The sequence below is a fragment of the Chlorocebus sabaeus genome, chromosome 1 (assembly GCF_047675955.1).
Source record: "Chlorocebus sabaeus isolate Y175 chromosome 1, mChlSab1.0.hap1, whole genome shotgun sequence".
Taxonomy (NCBI): domain Eukaryota; kingdom Metazoa; phylum Chordata; class Mammalia; order Primates; family Cercopithecidae; genus Chlorocebus; species Chlorocebus sabaeus.
The window spans coordinates 5,990,917-6,003,103 of NC_132904.1; the positions used below are offsets into that span (position 1 = coordinate 5,990,917).

At 41.2% G+C, this 12,187-nt stretch overlaps 1 protein-coding gene across 24 annotated transcripts in view; it reads right to left on the reverse strand.

Moving 5' to 3' along the window:
* Positions 1-12,187, reverse strand: part of PPP6R3 (protein phosphatase 6 regulatory subunit 3) — a 155,863-nt gene that overhangs the window by 93,873 nt on the left and 49,803 nt on the right. For 16 of the 24 annotated variants that reach the window (XM_037998923.2, XM_037998921.2, XM_037998919.2 and 13 more), the window contains 2 exons: positions 11,135-11,271; positions 5,845-5,995 (listed from right to left, as the gene is read on the reverse strand). The exons of 1 other annotated variant lie outside the window; for it this stretch is intronic. The gene's annotated coding sequence lies outside the window, so the exon portion shown is untranslated. The remainder of the gene's footprint in view (positions 1-5,844; positions 5,996-11,134; positions 11,272-12,187) is intronic. 7 more of the 24 variants (XM_007960181.3, XM_073010735.1, XM_037998925.2 and 4 more) reach the window with 1 other exon arrangement.

Genomic DNA, 12,187 nt, shown 5'->3' on the forward strand with positions numbered 1-12,187 from the left:
TTTTGTAAATGTTTTACAGTACGCAACTTAATGTGCAAGAAAAGTTAAAGTAGATTCGTAGACTACTGAGACTGCTCAGGAATAAAAGCTCAATAGAGAATGGTCTTTATAGCTCCTTATGAAAAACAATCTTCAATCTCTCCTAGCTATTCCACAATTACATTAACTGTCTGGACACTGCAACTTTATATAAAGGTGGAAACATAATTATTAACAGCAGCTACCAATTAGGTGCCTACCATACTGCCAAACTCTGGGCTTCATGCTTTTAGATACAAGATACTCTATACCTTCATGGTTTTGTTCTCATTTTGCAGATGGAAAAACTAAAATTCTGAGAGGTCAAATGACTTACTACTAAAGACCAGAGCTAGTAAACATGCTAGCAGAATACAAACCCAGGTATGACTAGCTCCAAAGTGTGCACTCTTCCTAGTCAAAGCAGCAGTCATCAAGAGCATGACCCCAGACCAGCCCAGCTGTGTGTGACCTCAGCTTGTAGAAGGCAGCAACACCAGGTCAGTCTTGCAATCCAATGGCTCTCAGGACAAGTTCATGAAGAGGAACCGTGAGTCTCTGTGCACAGGGTGGAGAATCACCTCCCAGACAAGACAGTTGGGCATTCAGCCTGAAGAGTGCTGGTGGTGGCTCTGGACAAGTTCAGCTCTTGTGGCCAGAGGCTCTGATGACATGGATTCGCAGGATGCCACAGGCTTGCCAAAATGCACAGAAAACACAAAGCTAAAAGGAAGAGGTAATGCTGGGCAAGTCAGCAGTCACACTGCTTGACACAACAAATCAAGAAAAATTCATTTAACATGAATGAATATAAAGTCCTTTTCAGACAAAAACTGAAAAACAAGATGGGAAGGCGGCCAGGGAGAAGAAAACTGCTGAAGTGAAGAAAAGAAACAAAAAAGTCCAAAGATTTCAGTTGATTATAAGTCCAATAGAAAGTTCTAATATTATGATGTAACTAATAAGCAAAGAAATCTCAGAATATAGTAATAGATAAACAATGTCTGGGACCAGAGGAGAAACTAATCCCACTGTGGCCTGCCCTGAGCATATCACGTCACACCAGGAAATAGCAGATCCTGTTCTGAAGGAAAACAAAGAGTCTGGTAACCACATGGCATCCAAAGAGATGGTCAGGGCAGCAGAAAGGCTCACTACTTGGAGGCATAAAGTAACTACCTCTGAATATATTTAAAAGCTTAGAGGAAAGACCTGTCTTGTATTGTACCCAATGATGAAATAAGAACCAGTAAGTAAAAAGTGCAAATTATCTGCAAGCAGTAGAAGCAAAACTTGATAAAGATGAGGGTTGTGGCTGCACGCGAGGCCCCTCAATTGGAGGTGCCCTGGCAAAGCCTGGATGATTTTCTATAAGAACAAAAGGAGTTTCTGTTCTGGACAAGAAGGTTGTACTAAATGATTAACATGCTGTTTTATAAATCTCTTCCCAAAATCTATCGGATATAAAAGGTACAATACGTGGCTACATTTGGGCTGACATGGAGCTCCAGTAAGAAAATAGAAAAGATTATGCAACCTTCCAGATGCTTAGTGGGTTGAACCCCACGCATTCTTCACTGCTCTGGAAACTCTAGTAACACAACAAAATAAAGGACAAAGGAGAAAAAAGGAAACGACAGCCAAGAACGCCAACAAATTCATGAAAAGACAAAAAACTTAATTTAGGAAGTCCAATATTCAAATAAAAGAAGTTTTAGAATAACATATTATAATATATCACCCACCTCTTGGCCAAGGGGAAAAAAAAGGTCGGGGGTGGTGGGGGTGGGGGCATGGGTAGGAAAGAGAAGGAAGCAATTTTCCCAGAGCTTAACAAATGTGGCTCTCCTTAGGGCCTGCACAGGCCAACACAATGAGTGGTGCGACAGATCCTCCCAATGTACTGAGTGTAGTTCCATGGTAGCAGAAATGAAGAATCTAAACCTTCTAGTGGTGGGTGCGGAGGAGGGGGACTCACAAAAACAACACAAAAAAAGGACCATAACTTAGTATCAATTCTTGAAACCAACATTTTCAGACATGGAAGGTCTGACGGATCTATTCACACTTTCTCAGGTAGCTACTGGAGAATGTTCTTCACCAAAACATGACAACACATGAAACCAGAAATAGGAGACATCAAGAGACAGACAACTCCCAGAAGAAAGGTGAGGAGAAACACCAGCAACTACGGAGAAGGTCAAGTGCAACCAGTACAGAGGAAGGCATGAGGCAGAGAGTGTGGAAAAAGTGAGTCCAAGAAAGAGACACAGCTGACTGCCAGATGTATCTGACCACACTGAAGAGAATTTTGCAAATTTTGTTAGGGATTTTGGGAATAATTAACCAAAATATACATACCTTTAATACTGACTTTATCCAAAAGGTGAAGGAGGGAAGGAGTTATCCATGTAAGAACTAAAACCTCCTCTTCATAATTAGAAGATAAGTAGATTAGAAACAGTTACATACAGGCAAATTATTTAGAAATGTGGAAATAAGAGAAAACAGCTAAGAGATGAAGGTGGCAGTCCCAAATGAGTAATTCAAAGATGAGAAAGATGGAACAATTGTTATCTTTTGCTATAAACCTTGCAATATACCTCTGACTTTTTAGCCTCTGTGAACAGTCTTCATGAAAGAACTACAGGCAGAATATTTCCAAAGAAGTTGAGAAAAGACAACCTATAGTAGAATCTGATAGGACATGCTACAACTGATTGTGGTTGTGTATAGAACAATAAAGGGCGTAGTTCAACAAACTTAGAAAACTTGTAAAAATTTAAGGTGTTTAAAGCTTACAGTTATTCTTTGATTATTCGCCAGCAGGCATTTGGAGACTTTTGAAATCCATCACCTGTTACTGAACCAGTAGCACCAACAGTAAACTTCATTCACTCATGGACTTAACCATCCTGGCTTGCCCTCTGACACAGCAACTTGATGTGGTAAAGTTTTATTGTGATTTTTTGAGCACAGGGCAAAGACTGAAATTTTTCTGAACAAGAAGAACAGCTGTGAATGACAATTACTGAACACTAGACAGCTGTAGAAATCTGCCTTTGCTGAAGTCTCAATGGCTGATATGTGAATCATCTACTAAATTAATGTCATTTAAACAACTTTCTCTGGTTGATACTTCATACACTTCCTGTAGGAGATGAGCTCTCCATTCCCATAAAAAATTGGCAGTGGACATGTTTTCTGAGCTGAAACTACAGTTACATAGCATTTTGCAGACCTTGATGCAAAGGCAAAGGAAATCTCCATATTTCAAAATCCATTTAGGGGTGCAATTAAGGAGCTTTCACCTAAACTATAATTAGAAATGATTAATTTACTACGTAATGACATGCTAAAAAGTAAGTATCAAGAGAAGAATCCAAGAGAATTCTACATATGCCTTCCAAATAATGAATATACTCAACTGAAGTAATATGCTTGGGGACTGATAGAGAATGTGGGAGTACCTACCTGTGTAAAAAGACATTTCCAAAGATGAAAAATGTTAAAACCTTGCTGCAGATCAATATTAATAGATTAGATGTACCTTTGCAATAGATTTTGATGAGAGCTACTCTAACTTTAAAGACCAATTAGGTGAAATATTATCGCCCTAGAAAAAAGAATTCCAGTCTTCTCACTAGTAAGAGAGAGCTGTATTACAGAAAATTGAATTCAATTATTACATTTTGAATCTCATCAATAACAAAGCCTGTGAAAACTTGTTGTGTCTCTTGGTATATAAATACCTTCATAAAATCCTCTTTTTTGCCTCTTCACCCACAAAACGTAAAATATTTATTATCTGGCCTTTGCAATAAATGCTTTGTTTGCCAGTCTCTGGTCTAAAATGCCCTATACCCACAGTGCTGTTCCTCTCCAGGAACCCTTGTAACCACCTGGCATTGATTCTAGGACTCCTGCAGACTGTGAAGGGTTCACTCTAGTGTGGGACAGCATGCTGACGAGCAGAGATGTGTAAAAGGAGGAGCAGGAGGAATAACTAAAGGTAAGAAATTGTTCCGCAAGCTGCCAAAGCTAAGAATCTCTATCAGCAAAGGAAAACAAAATAAACAACAAGGAGGGAGAGACGGAAAGTCTCAAAAATATTATCCTGAGAAATGCCTCTGACATTTTAGCTCCTACCACCAAACAATTAATGATACCTATATTTTGTGAAAAGTACTAAAGACACAAAGAAGTTAAAGCTGCTTACTCACAAAATACTTAAAACGTAGTTAAAGAGAAAAAAATAATTCTAAAATAATTTCATGAGATGCTCTGAGAGTTCACAAAGGAGTGACCACAAGGGAACTGGAATAATCCAAGGTGGTTTGACAGAAAAGGCAGGAAGAAAGCTGAGCCCCAGAAGACGTGAATTCAAATACAAAGAACAACAATAAAACTCTATGAGGCCGGGTGCGGTGGCTCATGCCTGTAATACCAGCACTGTGGGAGGCCTAGGCAGGCGGATCACTTGAGGCCAGGAGTTCAAGACCAGCATGGCCAACATAGTGAGACTCCGTCTCTACTAAAAATACAAAAATTAGCTGGGCGTGGTGGTGTGCGCCTATAATCCCAGATACTCAGGAGGCCGAGACAGGAGAATTGCTTGAACCCAGGAGGTGGAGGTTGCAGTGAGTCGAGATCGCGCCACTGCACTCTGGCCTGGGCGACGGAGCAAGACCCTATCTCAAAAAACAAACAAAAAAAACTATGAGACAAGGAGCCACAAGGGGAATGAATACTTGCAGAGAATTCTCCACATGGGATTGAGGCAGAAGAATATGGAGGTGAAGTTGAGGAAATCCTAAGTTGTGTACAAGAATCTGAATATCGGGGGCAAGAATAGGACGTCACTGTTTAAGTGCAAGGGGAACTGCAAGGGTTGGGTAGGACTGTTCTTCAGGGGCTGGGGCTGAGGAGACACCATATGCAAAGTAGTATTTTACATGCCTATGAAACATCCACCTGGCAGTCAGAAGTACAGACCCCTCACAGCAAAACCACCATAGGACCTCCCCAGGCAACAAAGTCTGACCTAGCTTTGCAGCCGTGGAAACAAAAAGAAAAAGACAGTTCCAAGAGTCAAGAGTAGAACCAACAGGCCCTGGTAAATCACTGCTCATCAGGATAAAAACAAAGCCGAGTAAAAAGTGACTAAAATTTCAAGTCTTAGAGCTAGCACCAGTTCAGGAAAGTAGATGATTAAATGATTTTTGTCTACCTTCTAGAGATACAATGGGGACAAATGAAATTTGATTAACTATGCTTGCATGTCCCCCAAAAGGAACTACTGTGCCACTTCTGCCACTTCCTAGTAAGTGTCAACTGGGCCAAAAGTCTAATATGTAAATTCAATCTCTAATCTTTAATAAAAAGTTCTAAAGTGATGGAGATTAGGACTCTGAAAGACACAAGTGACTGACCAGAAGTCAAATGTCCTTTTGCTGGTATAAAACAAAAACAAACACAAAGAGAGAGCCCCAGTGCCCTGGAAGCAGTGGCCTGAGTGGCGACTCTTTCTCTGCATGCTGCTACTTCAGCTTACTAGGCCTGGCTGGTCTTTGGCGCCCCTCTCAATAACCCCCTGTAAACTTAGAATCCCTTGAGTTCTGCAGATTTAAGATATACCAAAGCAGACTAAAGAGGGTGTCATTTAACTTCCTAAAAATACCACAGTACCACAGAACCATACTGCACCTAGCTCAGAGAGACTGGTCTCCACCTGGTTTGCTACGACTCCAGGGTCTCACAAAAGAACCACAGCTTTCCTTGATGTCATTAATGGAAGGAAACTCCTGCTAATCGTAACATTCTTACCTTTCAAAACAAGTTTAAAAATTAAAAGAAATGTTTTCTTCTTGGTGGCTCCTTGCCCATTACAGGTTATCCTGGTAACAGATTTCCTCCAATTTACCGCATTAGAAGATTAGCAGGAATAAAGTGGGATATGGATATGAAACAAGCTCTCCTGTAAAAGAAAAAAAAAAAAAAAGCAGATAATCACATTTAATGATAGCTGCCATTAAAGCATACTAGGTCAGGGTCTTGGGTCACACAGAACTATACCACAGGGAATTGAAAAGTTCTAGTTAATCATTAAAATTTTTCTATACGAACATAAGAAAAAAGGCACTGTCAGCTCTCTACCTTAGCTTTTATCCTACATTACAGTATCCTACATTACAGCTTTTATCCTACTTTACAGTAGCTCAGAAGTAAATACAGATGTCATAATAGCACTATCAATGAGTGAAGAAGAAAAATACATATTCTCACCTTTGTCTTCTGAAAACATCAATTCTATTCTTATCCAACATAGGGTCCACTATAAAGGCACCACACTTTAAAACACTAAAATTTTACAATTTCCTTCCTTTAAATGCCCCCTAGCAGTCCACTTAATACGTTTAATAATAATGTCAGGAAGCATGACATTAAGATCACTGAAGTTCTAGCTATACTCAAATTAAATCTCTAACGTCAATTAACCAAACACTGCACATGAAAAGGATAGAAATTATCTTCCAAGACACGCACTTCATATATAGCTTAATATTGCGGAAAAAGACTTAAACTGTGGACACTGAATTAATTAGAATTCTTCTAAGTAGTGAAGCCTGACAGGGCCAAAGAAAAAAAAAAACCAGAAATCTTCTAAGAATGCAATCTACAAGGCATCTCCAAAACAATGCTGTTCATCTAATGTCTTTCCCCCATAAAACTCATACTACATTGTGATATCAACATTTTTCCTCAAGTAAGATAATAAATTATGTTAAACATTTGTTAAAATCAATCAACAAAAATAACAGTAACAAGCCTAGGTGCAAATTAAAATGAGCATATTTAATTTTAAAAATAAAATATTTTACCAGTTAGGTGGTTTTTGAATATACACTGCAAAAAGTATAATCATCCAAATTTTTCCTTAAAATGAGAACAGACCATGTGGCTGTGCTGCTGGAGTCCTTAGACAAAACCGAAAGGTCCTCTATGGCAAATCCCTCTTCCCTCCAATTTAGGATTGTGTATCACATCGAAAGTCCTATTTCCTTAATTTCCTCTCATCTGAAACAGTTCAACATTTTTTTCCATTCATTTCACTGACATCTTTGAAGAATATGGGTTATGTGTTTCCCGCAGTAGTACTACATAAATGAAGCTTTGTTTCTCCCGGAGCAACACAGAAAGAGACAAGATGATGTCAATTTGCCCCATTATTGGTGATAATTTCAATCACTTGGTTAAAATCATATTTGCCAGATTTCTTCACTGTAAAGTGAGCATTTTCCTTAGTAATTAATTCATAATCTGTAGAACAATACTTAGAGACTATGTTCTTAGAACGTTCATCTAGTAATTTTAGTGCCAACTGGCAACTCTTATCTGAATCAACTGATACTCAGTTATGAAAATGATGATGTTTTTTGAGGCAGTCTACGGTACCTCCTCGCATTCAAACTTCAGTGAGGGATGCTCCCTTCTTCCCACTTATTTTTTTTTTTTTTTTTTTGAGACAGAGTCTCGCTCTGTCGCCCAGGCTAGAGTGCAGTGGCGCGATCTCGGCTCACTGCAAGCTCCGCCTTCCGGGTTCACACCATTCTCCTGCCTCAGCCTCCCGAGTAGCTGAACTACAGGCGCCTCTCACTGCAAGCTCCGCCTCCCAGGTTCACGCCATTCTCCCGCCTCAGCTTCCCGAGTAGCTGGGACTACAGGTGCCTGCCACCATGCCCGGCTAAGTTTTTGTATTTTTAGTAGAGACCGGGTTTCACTGTGCCCGGCTAAGTTTTTGTATTTTTAGTAGAGACGGGGTTTCACCGTGGTCTCGATCTCCTGACCTCATGATCCGCCCGCCTCGGCCTCCCAAAGTGCTGGAATTACAGGCGTGAGCCACCGCACCCGGCCCTTTCCCACTTATTCTTTCCTTATGTCATCAGTATGGACTCACAGATTCGTATTTTACTAACTTTCATTTATTTTTTTTTTGTAGACAGGGTGTTACTCTCTCGCCCAGGCTGGAGAGCAGTGGTGCGATCTCAGCTCACTGCAACTTCCACTTCCTGGGCTCAAGTGATCCTCCTGCCTCAACCTCCTGAATAGCTGAGATTACAAGCAATCGTCACCATGCCTGCTTAATTTTAATATCTTTTGTAGAGACAGGATTTCACCATGTTGGCCAGGCTGGTCTCAAAACTCCTGACCTCAAGTGATCCGTCTGCCTTGGCCTCCCAAAGTTCTGGGATTACAGGTGTGAGCCACTGTGCCTGGCCAATTAACATCATTATTCACTCTGATGTTCAAATTGTTCCACATTTGGCCAGTGGGAGCCCCTTCCAGCATGCTCTTGTGTGCTTTTCCTAGTTCTCAAGCACTTCCTCATTTCCTCATGTAACATGTTCTGGATTTGTCTTATGCATTCTCTGTTAGACTTCGAAATCTGCCATTTCTCCAAGGAGTCTTGGTTCCTTTTAGTGGGGGATGTAATTTAGAAATGAAGGTCTGAGAGCAAAGTACGTTTAAAGATACTGGGGCTGGCACTTCCTCTGTCCTTTTATAGCGAACAAAGCTGGGAAGGAATGTCAATTTCATATGTTCCAACTCTGTTGTGTATCCCTGACTTTTAAATATGAATAAAAATCAAGGATTACCAGACACCTCCAGAAAGCCTCTACCATAAAAAGTAGCAAAACAAACAGAAAAATGCAAGTTAGAGGAAAAGACAATCAGAAAACAGGAAAGAAAAGTGAAAGCCTAAAATGAAACATTTTAGCAACATTTTCCAACATCCAACCCACAGGGTAGGTTCTTTAAAAAAAAAAAAGAGAGAGAGAGAGAGAACAAAAAACAGAAGGGAGGAAATCAGATAAATAATTCCCAAAAATGTTCCTGAAAACAGACCCACACCAAGGAACATTACTGTTAAACTGCATGACCCTGGCACAAAGAAGAGCCTAGGTCTTCCACAACCAAAAATATGAATAGTTTCAGATTTCTCAAGAACAGAAAACAAAAAAGTGAAGTAACACAACACACCCATTAGGATGGCTACTATAGGGAAAGAAGGGGAAAAAAAAAAAAAAAAAAAAAAAACAGGAAATAAGTGTCCATAAAGACGTGGAGAAACTGGAACTCTTGCGCACCACTGGTGGGAATGTAAAATGGTACAGCGGCTATGGAAAAACCGTATGTTCATTCCTCAAAAAACTAAAAACAGAATTACTATATGACCCAGCAAGTCCACTTCTGGTTCTACACTCAAAAGAACTGAAGGCAGGGTCTTGAAAAGATATTTGTGTACCGTGTTCACGGCAGCATTCCTCACAACAGCTAAAACATGGAAGTAACCCAAGCGTCCATCAACAGACGAATGGGCAAGTGAAGTATGGCAGAGATGGAGAATCCCCGTCCAAAATGCTTGAGACCAGAAGTATTTCAGATTTCCATTTTTTTGCATTGTTAAATATCTGCATATACATAACAAGATATCTTGGGATAGGGCCCAAATCTAAACATATAATTAAGTTGTGTTTAAAGTGTACTTTATACATATATCCTAAAGGTAATTTTACACGATATTTTAAATAAACTGTGTATTGTGTGTCTATATTTTAACTGCAGCCAGTCACATGAGGTCACATGTGCTGTATGAGGTCAGGTGTGGAATCTTCCACTTGTGGCATCGTGTCGGCACTCAAAAAGTTTCAGACTTTGAAGCATTTCGAATTTTCCAATTAGGGATGCTTAACTTGTAGATACATGCAATGGAATATTACTCAGTCTTAAAAAGGAAATTCTGATATACGCTACGATGTGGATGAACCATAAAAACGTGCTGAGTAAAATAAACCAGTCACAAAAATGACAAAAATATCTTTTGATAAAGGCACAAGACTATGTAATTCCAACTTATTGGAGGTACTCAGAATAGTCAAAATCAGAGCCAGAAAGCAGAATAGGAGATGGAGGATAGTGATGATTGCACAATGTTATGAAGGTATACTATTAAACCGTACACTTAAAATGGCTAAGATGGTAAATTTTGTTAGATGTATTTTATTACAATAAAAAAATGATGAGGCAATGTCTAAAGAATTCTGAAGAGATGCGTTCTGACTGAATGTCTGTTCCCTCTCTCTTCCATTCATATGTTAAAGTCCTAACTCCCAGCATTGTTATATTTGGAGAAAGAAAGTAATTACAGTTAAATGGGGTCATAAGCGTGGGGCCCTGATTTGACAGGATTCGTGTCCTTATGGGACACCACATGCACATGAACCCAAGGAAAGGCCATGTTGAGACAGTCTGGGCCACAATCTCGAAAGACACAATCTTGAATGCCACAATCCCGAATGCTGAATGCTCATCTGCAGTGGATTCTAATTATTGACTGGATAACTTTGTGAACATTAGAATTCTGGGCGTGTTGGCCAGGCGTGGGGGCTCACGCCTGTAATCCCAGCACTCTGGGAGGCTGAGACGGGCGGATTATGAGGTCAGGAGATCGAGACCATCCTGGCTAACATGGTGAAACCCTGTCTCTACTGAAACACACAAAAAACTAGCCGGGCGTGGTGGCGGGTGCCTGTAGTCCCAGCTACTCGGGAGGCTGAGGCAGGAGAATGGCGTGAACCCGGGAGGCAGAGCTTGCAGTGAGCCGAGATCGCACCACTGCACTCCAGCCTGGGCGACAGCGACAAAGCGAGACTCTGTCTCACAAAAAAAAAAAAAAAAAAAAAAAAAAAGACTTCTGGGCGTGGTTTTGAATGTCAGTTTGCAAGCTCTTCTGAGCTGGTATGACTTTTCTTTCTCTTCTCTACGCTCTTCTCACTGTTTCAGGATTGCCCGCCCCCCCACCCACCGCCTCACCCCGCCAGCTCCTGGTTCTTTGTCCCCGCCATCTCCTGTGGTACTGCGCTGTGTCTGCCTTGTGGAGACCCTGAGGATGTTACGGATGGAGTTACCAAGCCCCAGCAGGCTGGTCCAGTTCCTGGCCTCCACAAAGTATGCGTTCTTTGCTGCTCTGTAAAACCTGCAGCCCCCAGCAGAATTGGGCCTGTTTTCTGCTCGTTTCACAAGAGAGTGAGCCCCCCCAGCTCCAGTTGCCCACCTGCATGAAGCTCTGTTAATGGCTGGGACCCCCGCAGTGCCTGGGCCCTGCGCCTGGTGCTGGGCCTGGCCTTCAGCTTCTCTCCAATTCCCAACTACTCCACATCTGGTCCTGGGAGATGTTCTTTCCTTTTGAGCCTGAAAGATCAAAAGCTCTAAAGTCTAAAATCCTGAAAATTACAATTCCAAAAGATCAAAATCCAAAAACTATAATTCTGGAAAAAATAATTTAAAAGAACTTCAAAGACATGTATTTACATTTTTAAAGGGGGATTTCAGGCCAGGCATGGTGGCTCACTCATGTAATCCCAGCACTTTGGGAGGCTGAGGCAGGTGGATCGCCTGAGGTCAGGAGTTCAATACCAGCCTGGCCAACACAGTGAAACCCCATCTCAACTAAAAATACAAAAATTAGCTGGGCGTGGTGGTGCATGCCTGTAATCCCAGCTACTCGGGAGCCTGGGGCAGGAGAATCACTTGAACCTGATAGGCAGAAGCTACAGTGAGCTGAGCTCACGCCACTGTACTCCAGTCTGGGCAACAGAGTGAGACTCCGTCTCAAAAAAATAAAAAATAAAGGAGATTTGAGAAACATAAAAAAATGAGAGAACACGTCATAGGTCACTTTACACAATAAAATAGGCAATAAACAGGCCGGGCATAGTGGCTCAAGCCTGTAATCCCAGCACTTTGGAAGGCTCAGACAGGCAGATCACAAGGTCAGGAGATCGAGGCCATCCTGGCTAGCACAGTGAAACCCCGTCTCTACTAAAAAAATACAAAAAACCAGCCGGGCATGGTGGCGGGCGCCTGTAGTCCCAGCTACTCAGGAGGCTGAGGCAGGAGAATGGCGTAAACCCAGGAGGCGGAGCTTGCAGTGAGCTGAGATCCAGCCACTGCACTCCAGCCTGGGCGAAAGAACGAGACTCCACCTCAAAAAAAAAAAAGAAAAAAAAAAGGCAATAATCACATGCATATTTTTGCAAGGATACAAGGTATAATTCAGGTCTAATAATGACAGTCACATGGGTAGACTAACAGTTATGAGCAGACA